The sequence below is a fragment of the Phascolarctos cinereus genome, unplaced genomic scaffold (genome assembly GCF_003287225.1).
Source record: "Phascolarctos cinereus isolate Bilbo 61053 unplaced genomic scaffold, phaCin_HiC Scaffold_5;HRSCAF=322, whole genome shotgun sequence".
In the NCBI taxonomy this organism is placed as follows: Eukaryota; Metazoa; Chordata; class Mammalia; order Diprotodontia; family Phascolarctidae; genus Phascolarctos; species Phascolarctos cinereus.
The window spans coordinates 272,283,631-272,298,348 of NW_027555958.1; positions in this window are offsets into that span (position 1 = coordinate 272,283,631).

Consider the following 14,718-nt stretch of genomic DNA (forward strand, 5'->3'; position numbering starts at 1 on the left):
TGAACTGTATAATGAGAGACATAAGAAAATTCCTATCACAGGGTAATACTTTTATTCTATTGCCTGCAGGAACTGGTATTCTTAGATGGAGGCAAAACTTATTACAAGGTAATAATAACATAGAAATTGTTTAGAAGAGGAAACTCAAAATAGGTACCTTAGAAGCTTTAATTCCTTGAGTAATACAGAGATTAAAGGAGGAATGAATAAGTGCAAGGGCTATGAATCAAAGAATATGCTTCTAGAATAAACAGAAAGGGAATAGAAATAATGAAGAAAATGGGGGAAAGAAATTCTTTTAGAAAAAGACAGAAAATGAAATTTAAAACTAACAAATTCGAAGGGAAGGAATTTTACTTGACTACTTGACTGAGAAGAAAAAGAAATTCTGAAAGAAAAAAGTTAAAAAGTTAAGCAAAACTTCAAAACTAGGGATTTTGTTTAAGTTGTTTAAGTCACGTCCAAGTCTTTGTGACCCTATTTGGGGTTTCCTTGGTAGAGACAGAGATAGAGTGGTCTGCCATTTCCTTCTCCAATTTATAGAAGAGGAAACTGAGGCAGAGTTAAGTGACTTGCGCAGGGTCACACAGCTATTAAGTGTCAAGTGTTTGGTCTGAGGCTGAATTTGAACTCAAGTCCTCCTGACTTCAGGGCCGGTGCTCTATTCACTTCGACCCCTAGCTGCCCCCCACAATCTCTTGCTTATAAGAAACACGTTTATAAAATAAAGACATATATAGAATTAAAATGAGAGTCCTGGACAGAATTTATTATGCATCAGGTGAATCCACAAAAGCAAGAGTTGCAATCCTGTTATCAGACAAAACAAAAACAAAAGTCCACAACATGAAAAGAGATTAAACGAGGGAAACTACATTACACTGAAAGCAGCCATAAACAACAAACCAATATCAATATTAAATGCATGTGCTCCAAATGCCTCTGCATCTAGATTCATAAAGGAAAAATTAACTGAATTACAAGAAGATAGAGACAGTAATGCAATAGCAGCAGGAGAGTTTAATGTCCTTTTGTCAGTTTTGGATAAATCTAACAGAAAGATTAACAAAGGGAATAATACAGAATTGAACAAATTACTGGAGAAACTAGTGCTAAAAGACTTATAGCATCTTCTAAATGAGACTGCTAAAGAATATATATCTACATCTGTAGATATACAGATAGAGACACATTCCTTGGTACCATATGGAAATTTTACAAAAATTGATTATGTCTTAGATCACAGAGATATTGCCAATAAATGTAAAAAGACAGAGACTGTAAGCACATCCTTTACTGACCATAACACCATAAAAAGAGTACTCAGTTAAGGGAGAACAAACAAAAGACATTCAAATGGAGATGACAATGAAATCCTAAATAATGAATGGGTCAAAGAACAAATCATTTGTTATTCATTCTTGTCTGACTCTTTGTGACCCCATTTGGGGTTTTCTTGACAAAGATACTGGATTAGTTTGCCATTTCCTTCTCCAGCTCATTTTACAGACGAGGAAACTGAGGCAAACAGGGTTAAGTGACTTGCCCAGGGTCACACAGTAAGTGTCTGAGGCCTGACTTAAACTGAGGACTTCTTAATTCCAGGAACTCTATTCATCATAGAAATAATAATGGTGTGAAAGAAAATGATAATTGTGAAACAACATACAGTTTCTGGGATGCAGCTACAGCAGTCATCAGGGAACAAATTATATCCCTAAAAACACACATTAACAAAACAGAGAAGAAGAAAATTAATAAACAAACAAAAAAATAGCCCCTGCTCTCAAAGAGTTTACATTTTAAAAAGGGAAGACAGAATAGAAAAGGGAGCTAGCTGGAAAGCAGGCTAAAGTGGGGAGAGAAAGTTCCCACACAAAGACATGGTAGCAAAGTCCAGAGTCAGAGACAGGGTTGGGAGAGGAAGGAAGGGCTGGCCTGAGCCTCTCCTCTAATCGTCATGAGACAAATTAGTTTTGCCATATTGCTGATGGGTGGTCACCATAGTAATCCTGCTCTGTATGAAAGGAGCCACAGGAACCAATATTTGATGTATGTACTTGGTGAAGGTTCAAAGGGTATGGAGAGCAGTGCTTCAAACCTGTGGTTCCTCAGGTCTATGGATCCTTAGTTCTGAAGCCAGTAAATACCCAGACCCTCCACCCCCAGCCCTTACTGGTTCATGGAGACATCTACTTACTGCCCGGCCCTACTTAGCTGCAGCCCCAATGGGCAGAGATGTCCAGTACCTAGCAATTCTGGCACCTGGCATAAGCACAAAAGCCACCCTCAAATCCAATTGCTAAGACAAATTAATTTGGGACAGGTGAAGTGAACCTCAGCCTACAAGACCCGGTGAGGGGAGAGACTGAGACCTTGTAATGCAAGTCCTCATAGACCACTGCTGAAAAGGGTGCCTGTGAAGTGGCACATGGACACTCCCTTGGGCTGGTACTTCCCCACTTTTTCTCCAGGGGAAGAAAGAGCTCATCATAGTTTTCTATTTTTTTAAATTTTATTTTTATTGATGTATTTTGTTTTGTCATCATTTTCTTTTCCAAATATCTCCTTCCCTACTCCCTTATCCAGCCAGCTATCCTTTATTACAAAGATTAAAAAAGAAAGAGGGAAAAAAAGCAATTCAGCAAAACTAACCATAGCTTCCTATTTTAACCAATTATTCTTACTAACTGGGTGCTAAGCTCAGTTGTTTCTACCTGTCAGCACCCTCTAAACTGGGGCACCCTGTGACAAAAGCCCAGTTATTAGTCTGTAATTAGTCAGCCCCCAAGTAGGGTGTATAGTTTGGGTTCTCACCATTATCCCAATGTCCTTTTATTGATACCATGAGTCTCTAAAACATTCCTTATATCAGGTGTTACAAATTTTCTTCACTTTCTTTAAGCCCCCAATATTTCCCATTATTCCAGTGAGTCAGCACAGGGAATATAGCTAGCGAGGGAAATTATTTTTCTATTATATTAATAACCAATTGTTAAATTAGCATTAAGGCTTTTTCTCTTTATTTCCTCATTCAGGGACCAGCTCCTGTAGGTCAGTCAGCCAGTTTCTGAAGGACAAGACTGATAGATGAGATTGCCCAAATCCTCCTGCTGGGTCTTGGGAGAGACCCCACTCAACTAGGAGACCTTACTTCTGTCTAGAGTGTAAACTGAATCTAATCTAGGTGAATTCCAGCCCTAGAGCATTAAGTCTATGCCTTTGCACCCCTCCATTAGAGTTTAGGGTGACCCAACTCATAGAGAAAACCAACCAGAGCGGTCTGGGTAGAGATGGATTGCCCTCCCCAGGTTGCTGGAGGAGGCTGAGTCTCATGATCAAGCCCCATTCTCAGCAGCAGAAGCTGAAGACTTTTAGTCCACCTTCTCATTTAAATGCCTACTTCCTCATTCATTATTCATCAGTCAGGGTTGATTTCTCCTGTCAGGGACAGTCACTTTCCAAAAAAATAAATAAATAAATAAATAAACAAACAAACAAACAAATAAATAAATAATATATATATGTATATAATGTGTGTGTATGTGTGTGTGTGTGTATATATATATATGTGTATGTGTGTGCGTGTGTGTGTATATATATATATTTAAGGCATTCAATGTCTCCATTAGGTGTCTTTGATTACTGAGAGAAACCACTGAACATCAATTTATTATCAGTTAGCCTAATTAATAAATTGATTATTAATTACTCAGAAACTTTGTCTCTCTGGGTTTTCATTCATCTCACTAGAGAGCTGAAAGGGACCTTAATGGTCACTGAGTGAATTGTCTCATTTTATCAAGCAGGACATTGAAGGGCAGAGAAGTAAAGTGATTTGCCCAGGGTCACATGTTTAGTTAGTGCCTGAGGGTGAGATTCAGAACCGCGGCATGGGACTTTGTGTGAACTAAATCTAAAGCATATTCAATTTGGAATCAGAAGACCTGGGTTCATATCCCATCTCTGTTTTCTCACCAAGTGACTTTGGAAGAATTTTTTAATATCCATGGGCCTTAGTTTCCCTCTTTATAAAATGAAGGAGTTGAATGAGAAGATCCCTTAGGGTCTTTTCCAGCTCTAAATACTACCATCCCATGGATTCTCCCTATAATCCAATGACAACAGCAATGTCCCAAACCCAGCCTGGGGGCCTCCTGCTGAGGGCACCACCAAGCTGAAGCTGGCTACATCACAATTATTTATGGAAAAGAGGCCAGACGTTTGGTCTCTCCATATCTCTCTGATCTGTCCATCCCAGTCATGAACTCACAGCTCTAAATCTCTGGCACTAAAGCTGTCCCGTTCCCCTGGCCTTCCTGTCCTGCATAATGGACCTATGCCACCTAGCTCCCTGTGGACAAGCTGAGCAGAGCATTTCCTGAGGCACCGAGTTTGCTGGCTATCCTTGAACAGGGCTGGGGGAGGGAAACAAGTGAAATGGGGGTGTGGATGACCCTATGATCCACCTCGACCATCCTGCCCCTCTACCCCCCGAACATACCCAGGACCAACCATCCATCAGTACAAGAACACTGCTGCCTCAGAGGCTTGGCAAAGGTGTCGCATAAATTCTCCTTCACGCAGGCTGAGTTCTCTGGGATTTATGCTTCCTGCCCAGAGCACAGCAGCTGAGAGCACACCCACCTCCTGACCCACCACCATCCCCCACCTTCCTCTCAAGGCCCCAGGTTTTCCTTTCCCTCCCCTCTATGCAGTCTCCTTTGCTGTATATTCTAGTCCTCTGACCTCCTCTTCTCTCCCACGTTCTTCCCTGCCTCTCCTCCTCCATCCTCATCTTTCAGCTGGGATTCCAGAAGAACAGAGCAGGAGCTCCAGGGCCTTGAGACTGGCCTGGGCTGGGGCTGGGCTCCCCCACGCAACGATGGTCTCTTCAGGCAAGGCTCTTTGGCCGACCCATATTCATTTCATGTGACCAATGCTTCTTGGGAAACCCTGGTCACATACCTAGCACCATGCAGTCAAGTGATCTTTTTTTCCAGGCACCAAATGTCTTTTCCTCCCCTCTCTTAGGTCCAGAGCTGGAAAAGACCTTAGAGGTCATGAGTGCAGACGCCAATTTTTTTTTTCCAGATAAGGAAAGTGAGGCTTTAGAACAATGATAGGCACAGGCCCCATCCCCTCCTCTGCCCTCACAGAATCACAGCATGTCAGAGCTGCAAGCAATCTAAGATATCATCTTGTCCCATCCCAGAGGCCCAGAGAGAAAATTATTTTCCCAAGGTCACCCAAGGTAAGTGTTAAGAACTTAAAGCCAGATTTTCTGATTCAGAGCCCAGTGTTCTTGATATACCATTGCCACTATTCTGAGATCACAGGCTAGTCTGAGTGTCTGTGCCATGTGCCTTGGTTTCCCTTCTGTGTCCCTTGGAATCTATAACTAACCACATATAAAAAGTATAGAATATAGAAAGAAAGGGACAGCTATTTGCATGCAGTACAAGTGTCCTAGATCAGGTAGGACAGTGAGTGTGACAGTGAGTGTATATGGGCAGAATAATAGGGAAGTAGTATTACCTGTGTATACGGGAATTGTGTGGTGGAGCAATACTGCACAGGCTGAAAGGTGTCACATTGCCTCGGTATGTAGCTATGTGACTGGACAAGTCACCCAATATCTCTGTGTCTCAGTTTCTTCATTTGTAAAATGGGGATAATAATAGCACCTACCTCACAGAATTATTGTGAGGATCAAATGAGCTAACATGTAAAGCATTTTGCAAATCTAAAAGTGCTATGTAAATGCTAGCTATTATTATCGTGTATTGTCTTGGTTATAGAGTATTATATGGTGAGTATATCTGTGGAGACTGTTGTTTTGTGTGACTGGTTTTATGTGGAGTGTGGTGTGTGCCTCCCTGATACAGTATAAGCTCCTTCCAAATTTTTTTTTAAACTATAACCTCTTAGCAATTCCTCCCTTGCCCCAGTTCTGTCCACAAAGGAAGCCACTGGGAGAGGGCAGAGCTGGGCAAGGAAGAAATAAATCTGGGAGAGCTTCAGGAGAGTAGAATGTCAGATAAGGGAAAGGAAGAGGACTGAATAAGGGAGAGTTTCCTTAATGCCACTTAAGGTGGTTGGTTACACTTAATGAGCTGAACAGAAAAGGCCAGGGAAGGAGATGAGTTCAGCACTCTCCACGACTTCCCCCTTTTTCCTCCCCCAAACACAGAGTTCAAATACACGTACAACGAGAGTACAAACACAACTCAAACATATCCCAATACTGTAGATAACAGATAGGTGGGAACAATAATGGAAAGAGAGCTAGAGACAAAGATGAAGAGACAGAGAGGGAGGGTGGAAAAGATAGGGAAAGAAAGAAAAAGGAAGGGAGACAGACAAAAGACAGAGATGAAAGAAAGACTAGAAGCAGGAAAGAATAAATTAAGATGAGAAAAAATAAAGGAAAGGTAGAAGCAGAGAAACAGAAACAGAGGGAGAGAAAGAGACAAAGTAAGAGAGAGAAACAGAGGGAAGGAGAAAGAGATAAAGACATAGCAGAAAGGAGAGAAGCAGAGAAGGAGGAAGGATGAGATAGAGGCAGGAGAAAAACAGAGAGAGAGAGAGAGAGAAGACATACTCTCTCGGCGGCTCCCCAGCTAGGGGATAGATCGTGAAGTCTTATCCCCAGCATAGCAGTGCTGCCTATAGGAGAGATCAGGAAAAGCAGGAGAGCAGCCCGGGCTCTGTGAGGAAGGAGGAAGCCAGACAGGCCAACTACTAATTTTTTAAAAATCATACTCAACATGTATTTAAACGTGCAGACAAGAAAAACAATTATACGCAAAACTCTTAAGCTGGGTGGCAGAGTAGACAGAGAGCCTGGAGTCAGGAAGACTCATCTTCCTGAGTTCAAGTCTGGCCTCAGACACTTCCTAGCTGAGTGACTCTGGTCAAGTCACTTAACCCTGTTCACCTCAGTTTCTTCATCTGTAAAACAAGCTGGAGAAGAAAATGAAAAAACCAATTTAGTATCTTTGCCAAGAAAACCCTAAATGGGGTCATCAAGAGTCAGACTTGACTAAGACAAACGAACAACAGGAAATTTCTTTGATTTACAATTCTTTTAATGTATCAACTTTAACATGGTAGTAAAAACAAAAATCTTGCTTCCATGTCCCCTCCTAAGCCTCTTTATTACCTGGTCCTGTTGCTGCTGCCTTTATTATGATTTACTGAGATGCTGTCAACAAACATACTGTGCTTCGGGCTCTGCTTTCTTCAGTAGGCTTCATTTTATGTAAGTCTTCCCAAATTTATTTGTGGCCTTTGTCTCTGATATTTCTTAAAGAGACAATAGTGTTTTATTACCTTCACAAGGATGCTGAAGTCCAGAGAAGAGGAGGGCAAATTACTGCTCTAGGCCTCTGTTTCCTCATTTGTAAAATGAGGGGGTTGGACTGATCCCCTCCAACTCCATGAGTGGCATCGGTACCAATACAACGAAGAGGGATAAAGGAAGATCCCTAGGAGACCCCTTTGGAAGGATTTGCACAGAATGAAGCCACGTGGGTAGAAATACCTTAATGCAGAGAAGTCTTTTTCTCCCCCTGCTAATAATGCCCTCTTTATATATTCCTAGTAGTGTGATCACTGGGTCAAGGGGCTCCTCTGGACCTCACTGCCTGGACGCCAGATATGTTCATTTCAACCCTCCCCCTTCACCAGCTTCAGAAGGATCATGGAATCATAACTTTCTAGCTGGAAGGGGACCTCAGAGAGAGCCATCTAGTCTAAGCCCTTTATTTTACAGGTGAGGAAACTGAGCCTCAGGGAGATTAATGACCTGCCCAAGGTCACACAGCTAGTGAGTGGTAGTGCTAGGATTCAAACCACAGGTCCTCTGACTACATGGTCCAGTGTTCTTTCCAATGGATCCAAGTGTATAATGGGGACTTCTCAAAGAAGATCAGTGATTGTCATATATGTATTATGACTATCTTTGTTGGGATATTTAAGCTTTTACTCCTTCCAGGGTTAGGGCAGGGAGCAAATGGGGTGTAAGGTGATGGGGAGAAAGAGGGAAAGATGGCCTGACCAGGAAACTAGAGAGAAGTCTCCTTGCCTCTCCTGCTCCATCTGACATCTCCTCCGGGAAAAGTTCCGGTCCAGGCAGCCTCCCAAAGCTTTCCCCACCAGGGCACGCTGTGGGATAACTTGAGGCAGTGGTTTTCTGGAGTGGGCCAGATGCCACTGACCTTCAGAGGTTTGTACAAGTCCCTACCCCTTGGAGCCTTAGTACTTGTCTCTACCTGGAAGTAGAAATAACACCACTCACAAGGATTTGGCTCCCACCCCATATGCCTTGTCCCCCAAAGAAAGAGAAAAGGACTGAGGACAAACTGGGGAAGGAGGAAACAGATCCCCAAAATTCCTTTCAATTTCTTTACTTATATAAGGTTTCCCACCTACCCCAATCCTCCCTGAAGATGAGCTCTGTAATCAACTAGATGGGATTACAGGGTACGAATGGGTAATCTGGGGCAGCTAGGTGGCACAATAGATAAAGTGTTGGGCCTGGAGTCAGAAAGATGAATTCAAATCCAGCTTCAGACACTATACTTTTTAGCAAGGCACTTAACTTCATTTGCCTCAGTTTCCTCATCTGTAAAATGAGCTGGAGAAAGAAATGGAAAACCACTCTAGTATCTTTGCCAAGAAAACCCCCAATGGGGTCACAAAGAGTCGAGACATGATTGAAACAACTGATCACCACCACCAACAACAAAATGGGTAATTTGCTTGGAGGCATTTGCAGGGCATCTTCCCATTGAAGAATGTGGTCGGGGCCTACTGTGGCCTTGCTGAAAGCATGCAGAAAACTCATTCATTTTTCATTGCCTGGAAATGCCCTACAACAAGAGGCTGAGTGGAATTCGGGAAGCCAGCTTCTCACGGCCTAGGAGTTGCCATTTTGGGCAAGGCCTCCTTATAAAGGAGAACAACAGCCATCTCCTCGCCTTTTCCCTTTTGCCTGTTTGAACTTTCCCCAGTTCAGAAGACAGGCAGCAGCAGATGATTGGACTTGCTCCTGCTTCTGGAAACCTAAGATTTCCCTGGAATAAATTCTGAGATGGTAGCATAACAAGCCAAAGAGAGAAAATGATCTTCTTGGGTCAGGTTCCTAGGATCAGACATGGGCTATGAAAGACCAGAGCATTCTAAGGGCCCTGGGCCATGGGTTACATCTAAATAACACAATGCTAAAGCTGAAATGACCTTTAGAAAGCCTCCAGTCCAACTCCTTCATTTTACAGATGAGGAAACTGAGGCACGGGAAGGGGAAGGTTACATGGCTAGTAATGGGTGGCAAAGCTGTTCTAAACTCCCTTTCTCTTTACTTCTGATGTGAATCAGGTCCTTTCAAGCCCCAAAGAAGTCTGATTCATTTCCAAAGCTCAGGGAAACCATTTATTAAATCCTCTACCCTTCAACTAAGGCTATTTGTGAACTTCAGCATATCATAGGTTTTCCTCCAGGCCAATCTCTCTGTACCTTTTTATTTTTTCAAACCATACTCTGGCACTATCAACTCAGCTGACCACTAGCTTGCTAGTATTTACATAGCTCTTTAAGGCTGGCAAAATACTTTACAAGGATTATTTAATTTTATTTTCACAACCACCATGGGAAGTAGGTACTACTACTATCCCCATTTTGTAGATAAAGAAACTGAGGCAGACAGAGGTTAAGTGACTTGGCCAGGGTCACACAGCTAGGAAGTGTCTGAGGCCAGTCTTGAACTCAGGTCCTTCTGACTCCAGACCCAGGGCTCTATCCATTATGCCACAATACATTTTTTGACAACCACCTTCTTCTCTGCCCTTTCCTCCACCCACCCACCCTTTTCCCCCTTCTAACATTTAAAAATATTCAAGGACCCACATTTATGCTTTTAACATAAAATCTTGACCCATAGGGTCATAGAGGTCACTTAACCTCTCTGGGCCTCAGTTTCCTAACCTAGAAAATGGGGACAATAATAGCACCTACCTCCCAGGGTTGTTACGAGAATAAAATTAAATAATATTTGTAAAGTGTTTTGCAAACCTTAAAGTGCTTCGTAAACAACACTGTCAGAAAGTATGGGGTGGCCAGAGTGACTGTGGTTCAGACAGAAGAAGGTACAACGAGATTAGCCTGGAGGAAATTTGGGATAATCATTTGGGAGGGCAGAAGATAAACTGATAAGGCTTAAGGTTTATATATAAATAATAGCTTGTCTTGATATAGTATTTTGGAATTTACAAAGCACTGTTTACATATTATCTCATTTGGCCCTCACAACCCTAGTGGGGTAGATAGGTCTGGCATGGTTATTTTTTTAGAGTAGGGCACAGGCTCAGAGAGGTTGTGATGTAGCTCATGTCACACAGCAAGTAAGAGAGGGACTTTAACTAGACGTCCAATTCTCTGTCAGCTACCTCTCATTTTGATGGGAGACACAACAATACTGAAAAATATTCCATAAACTTAGTTGATAAAGCAGTGGCAGGGTTTGAGAGGATTGATTCCAATATTGAGAAAAGTTTTACTGTGGGTAAAATGCTATCAAACAACATCGCATGTACTCTTTGTGAAAGGAAGAGTCAGTCAAGGAGGCAAACTTCATCGCTGTCTTATTTTAAGAAATTGCCACAGCCACCCCCACCTCCAGTAACCACCACCCTGATCAATCAGCAGCCATCAACACAGAGGCTGACCCTCCATCAGCAAAAAGATTATGACTCGCTGAAGGCTCAGATGATGGTTAGCATTTTTCAGCAATAAATGTTTTTAAAGTATTTTAATTAAATTTAACTATTTTTAAATTATTGAATTTTTAGACATAATACTATTGCACACTTATTAGATGACAGTATAGTATAAACATAACTTTTACATGCACTGGGAAACTGAAAAAATTTATGTGTCTTGCATCATAGTGATATTTGCTTTATTGCGGTGGTATGGGCCTAAACCCAAAATATCTCTGAGGTATGTCTGTACTCATCTGAGTTCCTACTGAAACTGCTCTTCCCAGGGTTACCAATAATTTCCTAATCGCCAAATCCAGGGGTCTTTTCTGTTCTCGTACTTCTTGACCTCTTCATAGATTTTGGCACATTTTGACCGTCCCCTTTCCCTGGTTACTCTCCTCTCCCTTGGCTTTCGTGATACTACTTTTGATTCTCCCCCTACCCTCATCATTCACCTTCACTGGATCATCATCATCCATCACTAACCCAGTAAGTCTGCACATGTCTCTTTGTTCCTAGACCCTCTCCTCTCTCTGGGTGAGCAAAGCAGTTCCCATGGATTCAATCATTACCATTCTGTGCATAGCTCCCAAACCAATATCCCAGACATCTCACCACCCAAATGTGCCATAAGCACCACAAATTCAATATGTCCTAAATGGAATTATACTCGTTCAGTCGTTTTTCAGTCATGTGCAACTCTTCATGACCCCATTTTGGGTTTTCTTTGCAAAGATGCTGGAGCGGTTTACCATTTCCTTCTCCAGCTCATTTTACAGATGAGGAAACTGAGGCCAACAAGGTTAAGACTTACCCAAGGTCACACAGCTAGTAAATGTCTGAGGCCAGATTTGAATTCAGCAAGATGAGTCTTCCTGAGTCCAGGCCCATTCTATCCACTGTGCCAACTAGTTGCACTAGGAATTATATATTCTCCCAGAATTCAACCTCTCCTTCAAATATCCCTATTTCCACTGATACTACTACTATCCTTTCAGTGCCTGGGGCTCACAGGCTTTGGAGTCATTCTTTATTCTTCCCTCTCCTCTCATATCTATTTTACTACCGCATCTCTTGCATTAGTGTCCTTCTGTCCACTGACATGGCCGCCATCCTCACTCGGGCATTCATTACCTCTGACTTGGACTACTACAAAAGTCTCCTAATTGATCTTCCAGCTTTCAGTTCCAGGTCTGTCCCTTCTCTAATCTATCTACCATACAGTCTAAAAATTAAATACAATGAAGTCCGAACATGTTATTCCACTGATCAAAGATCTTTAGTGGCTTCCCATTGCCTCTAGGGTAAAGTACAATCTTCAGCCAGGAATGGAAAGCCCTCTACTAGCTCCCACCTACCTTTCCAACACTTCAGACTACTCCTATACACACATTCTATGTTCCAGCCAAACTGGTCTATTAGCAGTTCTCTGAACTCAATATTCCATCTCCTACCTTCATACCTTTGTATTCACCAGCCCCTTGCCTGGAATCAGTCAATCCAAAAGCATTTATTAAGCATTTACAATATGTCAAACACTATGCTCAGCACTGGAGATACAAATAAAGGTTAAAAAAAAAAGTTCCTGTCCTCAGGGAGCTTACATTTTAATAGGTGGAAACGATATGGAAATAAATAAAAGAGTAGATGGGAAGCAATCTCAGAACTAGCAGCTGGGGGGATAGGGAGAAGGCTCCTGCAGAAGGTGGGACTTGAGCTAAGACTGCAAGGCCTTTGAAGCTCACAAAGTTGTAACCTAGTCCATTCCATTTCTAGTGTTCCTTCGCTTAAGGCGGGAAAGAATAGTAGACACAACAGGTACAGAGCAGCAGGGCTGTGTGCCCCTGGCTTTATGTTGATCAGGGTAGGATTAAGGCTTCCAACTGTCCTCACCTCCTTACTTGAAGGCAGCCAAGCAGGAAAGAACCTTTCCAGTTTTCTTATACTACACTCCCAACTACTCCACAATCCAGCTACAGTGGCCTAATTACCGTTCCTCACACACGTTATGTTCTGTCTCCCATCTCCGTGCCTTGGCATTGGCTGTTCCCTGTGCTTAGAATGCTCTGTCTTCTCACCTCCCACTCTGGAAGCCATGTTGGTGGAACAAATACTTTGAAGTAACTAACGCTAGTGTGAACCCACTGCCCCCCAGGAGCTGAGGTGGTGGTGGGGATGTGGGGTGCCCCTAATTGAGGAGGATATGTTTGTCTTCCTGTTCTTGCCTTATCTTCTCAATAAATAAACTTTTTGTAAAAGCTTTTAAAAAAAAAACTTGAAAAAATAGGAAGGGCCAGATTAAGAAAAGCATTAAACATAAAACAGTTTTATATTTGATCCTAGTGGTAATAGAGAGCCCTTGGAGTTTACTGAGTAAGGTGGTAACATGATTAGACCTACAATTTAGGAAAATCTCTTCAGCAACTGAAAATATGTATTAAGAGTGAGGAAAGATTTGAGGCAGGCAGACTAATTTGAAAGTTACTGTGATAACACAGTCAAGAGATGAGAAGATACCAAACTCCTGGAGTTTGGGGGATGTACAGGAGAGATGTTGGAAAGATAGAAATGACCAGATTTAGTAACCAAATGGATGTGTTGTGAATTAGAATACGTAGAGAATGACACAGAAATTTTGAGGCTGGGAGTATGGTAGTGCCCTCAACAATAATACAAAGTTCAGAAGAGGGAAGGGTTGGGGCAAAGATGTGGAATATGTTGACTTAGAGATGCCTACAGGATACGTAGACATGGGAATCAGCTTTATAGAGATAACTGATGGGGGTGAGGGAGAGAAGCCAATGAGATCATCAAGATAGGATAGAAAAGAGGAAGGGACTCTGGGACAGAGTGACGGGGACACCCAAGGTTAAAGGGCCTGACATGAATAAAAAACCAGCAAACGTACTCTCAGATCACTTCTACCTCTTAAACTCTCTGGATCCCAGTGAGGCTCAGCCCAGATACCATCTCCTACACAAAACTTTTCCTAATCTCCTTAGAGTACTCTCTCCTCAAAGTATTTGTATTTTATGTGTATACATGCTGTTACCTCCCCAGCAGAAAGTAAGCTATTTGAAGGCAGAGAATATTTCATTTTTGTCTTTGTATCTGTAGTAACTAGCACAATGCTTGTCACGGAGTGGATACTTATTTGTTGAATTGAATTGAATCATACCATCAGACTAACTAATATCTTATACCTGAGGTTTTTAATTCTCAATCAATGGCAATCATCAGCTATGAGTAAAGGTTGAAGATGACAGATATGGGAATCAGTGATTGACCAAATGGTGGAAAATTGTTAACACTGGTCCTTAATCTGTAGAGACCAGGGTCAGCTCAGTTCTACATAAGACCTTGACCTACACCTAACTGTTAACCCCTAAACTGAAATGAACCACATTCTTTTTTTTTTGCTAAACTTTATTTTTTTTTATTGAACCATTACCTAAACTGAAGTTGTTGCTTTTTAGCATCTATTAAGTCAGTTCTAACCATAGTGAGTTGGAATATCAACATATTCTTTGAACTGACAATATTCAATCCCTTGTTTAGGACATTCTTCGGCAGTATACAGCAGTCAAACGTTCAGGAGTGGAGAAACTGTGTCTCATTGCTGCCAAGTGCTTCAAAGGACTTGGTGAAAGTTTAGCAGAGAAAGTGAGTAAAAGGAACCCTGAGGATCCAGTGTTGTCCATGGACAGGAAAGGAGCTGTCATGAGTACCAGGCTGATGGTCAGGAGAGGCCTCCAGGTTGCAGTTGCCTCTGTTCTCCAGAGTCTGGTGTCAGGAAACCAAACCAATCTGACAATTACTCGGTGAGTAGAAAGGATGCTGGATTAGCAGTCAAGAGGCCTGGGTTCTAGTCTTGACTGTGCCATTAACTCATTCAATGATCTTGGATACATTGCCTCCCTCCCTGCTCTGGGCCTCAGCTTCCCATCTATTTCAT